Raw genomic sequence first — 9,486 nt, 5'->3', positions numbered from 1 at the left:
AATCCTGCTTGATGAGGAATTTAGTAATTAGGACAGTTTGTTGTAGGATGTTGTCTGTCTTAAGTTTGGTGCTTCTAAGAGTAAAAAATAGCTGACTATTTGGCTATCTCTGGTGTTGAAAGAAAGAAATCTTACAATTATTAGTCTCAATTCAGACATCATGCAAAATCAGGGGTTAATTGATGTAGCCATGGTTTGTATGATAGTCTGAACTCAGACCACTCTACTAACTGTGCTTAGTTAGGGTCTGTTGAGCCAGGATCTGAAGCTGTTTAACTATGGCTCTCCCTCTGAGGTGGAGGACATCTTGGTGGGTGATTCCGACCATCCACTCAGGAACAACTTTTTTTCTCCCTCCTGTCTCTACTGTCGGAGTCACCCGCCCTTCAGTTCTTTTCCTGCCTCACCAGGGAGAGCAGCTAGTCAGTAGGGTTTCCTACTTCTGTTTAGATTATCTTTATTTCTCTGTTCTTGACTCAGCTGTTTAAATCCTTACTCTGTTCCATTTACTCTCTTTGATCTTATCTTCCTGGTTCCACTTTTCCCTGTTGTCTCCCGCCACAGGAAAGAAGAGAGTGAAGATAGTGTTCCACATCAGAGCGATGGCCATTTTAAACAAATGGCTTGCAGAGCATGCCTTCTTGGCTGCTCAAGCTCAGGATCCCTGAGGACAGTAATGGCTTCTTTCCTGACTGTCGTGCCCGCTCCGGACCCAGCCCCTGCTAGCTCAGAGCAGGCGCCTTTAACATCTCCGGACGTAAGTCCTGAGGAGGCAAGCCGGCAGCAGGAGCCACCTGGAATTGATCAGGCCACGCCGGGCCCCAGCTCATCCCCTCCGGAATCTCCACCACCTGTTAGCCGGCTCCGTGAAAGGAGACGGCAGGAGATAAGAAACAGAAGAAGCGACGCACGCATGAGGGGGAGGAGAGATCTAAGCCCGGTATACTAATGGGTTAACAAGCCAGCACAGTATATCTGCAACCCTGGCCTTTTGGCAAACTGTGCTGGCAACGAACGATCTCCCTGAGACGTGACTGCGCTCTGCACCCTCGTGACTTCTGTGAGAAACCGCATATTCCTGACCCGGCTTGGACCTTGGACTTCGGAACTCTGGACTGTGACTCTGCTCTGTGGACTTGTTTGAGTATCTCGTCTTCCTTTGTATTTATTCCTTCTGGTTACCAGACCCTCCGCATTCCGGTGTCTACGCTTCCTGCTTTATCCCTCGGCTCGGACTGATTTATGGTTTTGACTAATTGGACTGTTTAGAGATAACTCCTGTGCGGCTATTTGAAACTTCAGCCGGCTGCAAAAGTTCCGGCTGACTGCCGGGACGTCAGCCGCCGCCGCTTCCTATCCCAGGCTCGAACCCTGACACTGACACAGAATTGGAGGGTGCTATCATGGCAAGAGTCAGAGGGAACCCAGATCAGGTGGGCATGGGCCCTAACAGGGTTGCTTTGGCCATGATCACAGAGCTGCCCACTCAGGAGCCACAAAAATTGCTGTATTCAGAAGACAGCTCGGGAGACTTCAGCTTGCTCAAGTCTGCTGGTTATAAGTGGTGGACATTTTGAAGAGGGTGTGAAGATGAGTCTATAGTCTCCATAAGTCAGATGGGCATGGAAACCTGTGAGAGTGATCAGCAGCATTCCATTCGAATCTCCATAGGGCCAGCAAACGCTACTGAAGGTCAACCGATTGGTAATTTGATCACCTCTGGGCCCTTTAAGTTCCCTCCAGAATTCTTTTCATTAATATGACAGGCCATGAGGGAGGAAACTGAAAGTTTCTGTCAACAAGGGAGTCTTAGATCAGACAGACCGTTATCCAGTTGCCTTCCACCACCCCTCCCCAAGGCATGAGATTTCAAGGGGAATCTCATTGATTAAGGAAACTGCTAAATGGCCAACCAAGGCCAAGAGAAAGGGAGACCCTTACTGGGAGATCTGCTCCCCACTTTCTTCTGGCCATGGCTCACCATGGCCAGGAGAAAGGCAACTCCAGGGTGTGCACAATGGGGAGGGCTCTCCTAGCTGCAGGCAGATCCTGGCTGCAATGGGTTCTCCTCCTGCGATGCACCCGTTATCTTAACTGTTCTACACTTAACTGTTTCTTACTTGTCTTACACTAATATGTTACCTGTTCTTTCCAGTTGTAGAGTATAGAGTAGCTTGACTGAATTTCCAGAACTGAAGGGTGAATGATTCCCACAGCAGAGACCTGAAGAAGAAAAAAGTTGTTCCTACCTCCCTGAGTGGAGGGAAAGAGAGATGACCAAGCTCCTTTCTACTGGTCTATCTGGCCAGCAGTAGCTCCAGATGCTGACAGGCCTCTGTTTGTGTTGCTGCAGGTGCTTTCCAGCGGTGGCCAGCCACTCTTCATGACAGCAGGATTGGCGCCCCCCCTTCTCTAACTTTCACATTTCTATTGTTAGCCATTTTCCTTATGAAATGGAAAGGGATAGAAATATAATAGATGCAGGTAAGAGCCAATAAGTACATCTGAGAACCGAAAACATATTCATCCTCTTAGAGAACAAAATCATACCTGGTGAACTCTGTAACATGGTCAAAATAAAATGTTACGTTGCACATCAGAATACTGAAGTTTTTCTCAGCAGCTTGGGAATTGACTCTATACCGTACAAGGAGCGAGGATCTCACACTGAGAGTTCTGTGGCTTGTGAGATCACCCAGTGTGCTGAGAAAAAAGTCGACCCAATAATGTAATTGGTTGGTTCTGCAACATTTGAAGCTATTCTTCTGCCTGCTTCCAACAAAAGGACGTTGGAAGAGGGCTCCAGAGGCTGGAGGAAGGCTTCAAAAGCTGCAAAACACCAAATACTTAGCTGTTTACGTATGTTATCTTAGTGTGATCCATACAACAACCTTGTGAGTTAGGTCAATAGTACTGTGCACATTGTTGATTAGGTCAGTCTAAGCTGATTCGGTCAGTAGTACTGTGTACACTGTTGATGGAGGAAGGGAGCTATGCTGAGCTAAGAACTGTATGCCAAAGGGCACTTTCAGTCACAGCTGAAGCAAGTTTTGAACCAAGGACTCAGTGATTTGTGACTTAATATTTTAGTCCCCTTGCTGTATTTTATTTAGAGAGACCCAGGTTTTCTCTCCACTGGGAATCCATAGTAGCTCACCACATTATTCTTTCCTCTTTTGTTTGATCCTCACAATAACCACGGCTACCCTGTAAGGTGGGTTAGGCTGAGAGGGAGTGACTGGCCAAATGGGACCCAGTAAGCTTCCACAGCAGAGTGAGAACTGAAGCTGGGTCCTCCAGATCCTAGTCTGAAACTCTAACCACTATACCACGCTGGTTTTCATTGCCCACTCTCTAGCTCGTGCCTTTTGACCTCTGCCTTGAATCTCAGTGAGAAAGGCGGATTACAAATAAAAATTAGCTTCCATACAAAGACGTATGAAATACATACGTTTTAAAATTTACTAGACCAGGTTATGATTACCTCATGTTCTCCTTCTACAGGAAGGTAGCTTGCTGATGATGAGGAGAACAATTCTGTATGAGAAGAACAGATATCGGTATTATCGTCAAGGTGCTTCAAGGAAGGTTCTACGATCGCATGAACCAGCAGAATCTATTACGTACTGTAGATGTGGGTGAACGTACGTACTGTGTTGTATCACAATGAAAAGAGCAGGTAGACCATTCGTGTGCTGCATTTTGCATTTGCCTCGCATCACCCTGCTAATCCTGTGATCAGCCAATATACTTGTATATGGAACAGACCAGCTATTCAAGGATGATTAGGGTTTGTAGAATCTTTCGGGATCAAGTGCCGTGTTCTACTGGAGAAAGTTTTCCTTCCAGACGTTTCGTTCTCAGCTGCGGAGAACATCCTCAGTGGCATTGCAGCCGGAGCAGGCGTTCAGACCTTCTTGGCTGCTGTGGATTGAGTGGAGCCAGGGCTGCTGGAGAGCTGCTATTTCTAGGCTGGAGGGGGTGTGATGAAAGGGCAATTGGTTTGTGGATGGTTGGAAACTGCTAAATGGCCAACCAAGGCCAAGAGAAAGGGAGACCCTTACCGGGAGATCTGCTCCCCACTTTCTTCTGGCCGTGGCCAGAAACCACAAACCACAAACCAATTGCCCTTTCATCACACCCCCTCCAGCCTAGAAATAGCAGCTCTCCAGCAGCCCTGGCTCCACTCAATGCACAGCAGCCAAGAAGGTCTGAGCGCCTGCTCCAGCTGCAACGCCACTGAGGATGTTCTCCGCAGCTGAGAACGAAACGTCTGGAAGGAAAACTTTCTCCAGTAGAACACGGCACTTGATCCCGAAAGATTCTACAAACCCTAATGATGTTACCAGCCGTGAAAACCTGAAATCTTTGATATTCAAGGATGGTAGAATCAGAACTTCCACTGGGCCAATTCCAGCCCAAAGTGAAGCTAAGCAGCTATTTGGATTGGCTGCTGTTCGTTACACTGAAAAGGAAAAGAACGAGACAGTTGTGCTCACAATGTTCCCGCAGCTTTTTGCACAAATGATCTGCAACAGCTGATGCCACTCCAAGCAGGAGTGACATTCTATTGCAGTGTGGACATGCTGTTTGTAGTCCGGTGCTTCCTGTTGGATTCCTGAAGGGCAACAAATTTAGAGGAAAAATGTGGATTTGATTGGTGAGCTATCATGGCCAACTAGAACTTGGCTATCTAGCTAGATCTAATTAGAGACTCCTTGAGACATTTGCAATTTGACCCTGGAGACTAAGTACCTGATAGCTCCTGTGATTAAGTTTGGAATCTTTAACATTGTCCTAAATCACATTAATTTCTCTTGCAGTTGGGGGTTGGCAGATGCCTAATGATTGGATTTGTTTCTTGCTGGTGTGGAGGAATTAAAGGTAACACAATTTCTTTATGTTGGGATTTCTTTTTTATTATGAAATAAGCTATTGGGTAGTAAACGCATCACAATCCTCTTGCATTTGTGTGGATCATCTTGAGCTGTATTTCAATGGTAACTGTGTAATGCGAAGCCAAGTGGGTGGTTCATTGCTTTAGAGAGAATACCTATAAACTTCTTTTTAAACTTCTGTGATTATTTAGCTGAGATGGGTGCTTAGGAAAGGTCGAGGTTTTAGGAAATTGGAACCAAAAGAGCCACATTTACTTTTGTCTTTGGCATAACACCTCCACCTCAGGGAGGCCTGGATTTTGCCTATTCCTCTGGTGGAACCTTGTTTTCTTTTTTTCTTTTAAAAACAATTTATTATAATGTAATATATTATAATGGCATGTTATCGTTTGTCATTAAATGTTAATACACATATATCACATTTTCTCCACTCCACCCCCCCTTTTGGTGACCCCCCCACCAGTGCCTACCCCTTTAACAAACATCTCCATATTACTATTTAATTTAGTTTGTCATAAGGTAATAAACTCTATCTATTAAAGAATCTTTCTCCAAAAAGCCCAAAAGTTATAATTATAATCCATCTTCATGGTAGTTCTTCTTAGTCATTAGCAAGTAAACGAAAAAGTTATACTCCAATAATCCTATTTTTTTTAACCTGTAATCCAGATATAGTTTCTTTAAAGATGAACCATTGTCAAAGATCACCAAACGTCCTTTAACGTTCCATTGTTTTTCAATATATTTTTGAAACTTTCCCCGCTCGTTTTTTAAACTTCTCTAGATCTTGTTCTTTTAAGATTCTTGTGAATTTGTCCATTTCACTCCAATGCATGACTTTCAAGGTCCATTCCCACATTTCTGGTATTTTGTCTTGTTTCCGGTGTCACCTTGTTTTCAAGGTGGAAATGAACTGCCAACACCAGGCTGCAATGGGTAGGTGCCTTGCCCACTTCCTGAAATAGGAGACAGAATGCCATACTTAGCCATATTGCGTGGGTTCCTGAGTTACTGTGTGAGCAGGGGTGGTCAAACTGCAGCTTGGGAAGCAAATGCAGTTCTTTCACACATATTGTGTGGCTCTCAAATTCCCCACCATCCCATTGACTTGCTTGGAGAAGGTATTTCTCTATTTAAATCACTTCTCCAAGCCAAGAATGCATTTAAGGTTGCTTTCTTTCCACCACTCCTTCCCCATGGCCTTATCTATTTTCTTTCCTTCCTTCCTTCCTTCCTTCCTTCCTTCCTTCCTTCCTTCCTTCCTTCCTTCCTTCCTTCCTTCCTTCCTTCCTTCCTTCCTTCCTTCCTTCCTTCCTTCCTTCCTTCCTTCATCTTGTGGCTCTCAAAATCTGACATTTATTCTATGTGGCTCTTTCTTTAAGCAAGTTTGGTCTGAAGCAATAGAACAAAGTGGGAGTCCAGTGGTACTTAAAAGTAGTCTTAAATGTGCCACTGGACTCCCATTTTTGAATATTTCTGTCTAACTTGGCAGCAACAAGTTGCCTCCGGAGGCAACTAAGAGGAATCAAAATTCAGATGCACACGGCAATTAAAATTCAATAAGCATGCGCTGTGAGAAGGAGGTTCTCTGCTGAACAAGATCCAGGCTGGATGGATGCCTGCTTCTTACCCTTGTCCTGAGGACTTCAGCGATTGCAAGTGTGTGTGTGTGCGCGCGTGTGTGTGTGTGTGCATCCTCTGAGCTGGATCCAGGCACAATCAGGCTCAGCCTTACCATTGGATGTGGTAAATTTTGATACCGTCCTTAAAGATCAACAAAATAATTTACAATTCACTGTGTTTGTATTGCCATGAACAAAATAACACATTTGATGAAGCTGCCTTATACCAGCATCCATCCATCCTGCTCATGTATGTTAATTTAGTGATGGTGACTCATCAGGATTTGAGGTAGAGAGGGGTCTTTCCAAACACCCGCTCCTAAAATATTTTGACTGCAGATGCTAGAGGTTGAACCTGGAATCTTCTGTGTTGAAAAACACGTGCTCAACCCTGAACCACAGCTACTTCCCCCCAGAGACACAAAAATACTTTGGGTACTGTGGAGGTAAGGAAAGAATTAATACACAGAGATGAATGAAAAATTCTTTTGTTAATGATTCGCTAATTTCACGTTTTCTCTGTGAGAGGGACTTGGTGAAATTGACGAACACCTTCAAGTCCTCCCCCATTGCTTTCAATCTAGCTTGTGCTTCCACTTCCTTGCTAATATCAGTGTCTTTAAAATTAGTCTACTTTGGCCTACTTTGATCATGCCCAATGAATTAGTAAATATTTCTCCCACTCTCGGTCCAGAAAAGCTTCTGTTGCGTGCTTCCATTTGTTAAATAAGGGTGCGAGTGCTTGTGAAATAGTCATGCTAATGTTATTAACTTTTTTTTGTTAAAAATGTGAATTCATTGATAATAATAAGAGGGTATCTATATGAAAAGTGACAAAGAATTTAAATTAACTTTTCAAGTAATGTTATCAGTAAGATCTTGCAGGAGTCCTTGGTTACCCTGGATCCTCATTTCATTCAGTAACATATTCACTCTTTGTAAGAAGTGTAGCCAGCGCTTCTTCTTTTTTTGTAGCAGGAACTACTTTGCATATTAGGCTACACCCACCCTGATGTAGCCAATCCTCCTGGAGCTTACAGTAGGCCCTGTACGAAGAGCCCTGTAAGGAATTCTAGCAGGACCTCCTTTGCATATTAGGCCACACCCACCCTGATGTAGCCAATCCTCCTGGAGCTTCCAGTAGGCCCTGTACGAAGAGCCCTGTAAGGAATTCTAGCAGGACCTCCTTTGCATATTAGGCCACACACCCCTGATGTAGCCGATCCTCCTGGAGCTTACAGTAGGCCTTGTAAGAAGAACACTGTAAGCTCTTGGAGGATTGGCTACATCAGGAGCTGTGGCCTAATATGAAAAGGAGTTCCTGCTAGAACCCCTCCCCCCCCACCGAGCATAGCCAGTTTTGTTTTGTTTTTAATCACATTTTCTCTAAGGAGCTCATGGTGGTGTTTGCATTCCCTCCGGTTTTAACATTACAGTAATCTTCTAAAATGGGTTAGACTAGGAGTAAAAAAGTGACCCAAGGTCAGACAGTGAGCTTAATGAATTATTGGGGATTTGAACCTGTGCTTGATTCTGTTCCCACCAAGTACTACGCCTCCACTCATACCTTGCTTTCTTGTATAAATGGCTCTTCCCAACCAACATTTCTGTGTGTACATGTTGGGAATATGAATTTATGTTGAGTATTTTAATCTTTCAAGAAGACGTATGGATTGAGAAACAAAAGCATGTTTTTTACTGAAAAATAAGTTGTGGGAGGGAAGTTGCCTAGCTGTCTATAATTCTCTATCCATGGTGCTGATCAGAACTGTTCGTTTTTTTACTGCACCAAACGGAAGCAAAGCAAAGTAAGTTTGACGGAAAGACATCACTGAACGAAAATGACAGTTGTGTGCCATCATTCTAAATAAACTTAATCCTTTCTGGTTTGCTGACTTAAACCTATTGTGTCATCCAGTCAATCAGAAAATTTTTGAACCATAAGATACTGTAAAGTATACTGGGCTTTGAAGTAATCCAAGTTCAAACTTGCTGACATTGTGTTCATCTATATTTATTATTATAACCAATGCAGTTATTATGATTATTTTGTGCACGTGATACCTAAACTATATTTTAAATTCAAGCAATGAGGCTGTACAGGTGACCTGTGCTTGGCTTATAGAGTTTTACAGTGCGTTTCCCCCAATTTTCCTATGTATCCCCCTATGCGGTCCTTTGGTGTGGGGTCCTACTGGGTTATCATGGAGAACAGCATACCTGGAAGGATAGCTGTTTCAAGACCCATTATTACCACAGCATACCAAATAACAGCACAGTGACAACACCATCCATCACATTGAATTATACAGCCATCAGCCATTTGGCATAGAAAGCAGGGCATGGTAATACAGTGTTACTGGATAAATGTCACCTGCTTTGAAAATAAACATTTTAGCTTTGTTATTTTTAGTAGACCAAGGCGAGTTTGGATGTTCTTATCTGTTCTGTCTGACATCTTGCTGGGAGATGCTTTTAGCATTTTGTTGGGCATACTGTTGAAATGTACTCTTAGATCGTAGTTCTAGGCACGCTTAATTGGAAATAAATTGTAACAAAACCAGTGGCATTTAAATATGGTTAGGCAGGGGGGGGGGGTTTGGTAGAAAAAGCCCAGCAGGAACTCATTTGCATATTAGACCCCACCCCTCGACATCACCATTGTTTCACACAGGGCTTTTTTGTAGAAAAAGCTCAGCAGGAATCCATTTGCATATTAGGTCACACCCCTGACTAAGCCAGCTGGAACTGCATTCCTGTACGTTCCTGCTGGGAAAAAAAGCCCTGCGGTTAGGATTGGCCTGTTAGACTTTTTAAAATAAAATATGGAAACATCTTTCATTCTCAATAATAGTATCAGTTTGCTCTGGAACATCATCAATGACGGATTTGATTCAGAGGGGCTTCTTTTGCATCCGTAGCTTCGCCTAAGTTTTTAAAAGGAGAGCCAGTTTGGTGTAGTGGTT

This window comes from Heteronotia binoei, chromosome 16, assembly GCF_032191835.1.
Source record: "Heteronotia binoei isolate CCM8104 ecotype False Entrance Well chromosome 16, APGP_CSIRO_Hbin_v1, whole genome shotgun sequence".
NCBI classification, from domain to species: Eukaryota; Metazoa; Chordata; class Lepidosauria; order Squamata; family Gekkonidae; genus Heteronotia; species Heteronotia binoei.
This window is presented reverse-complemented; position numbering follows the sequence as displayed.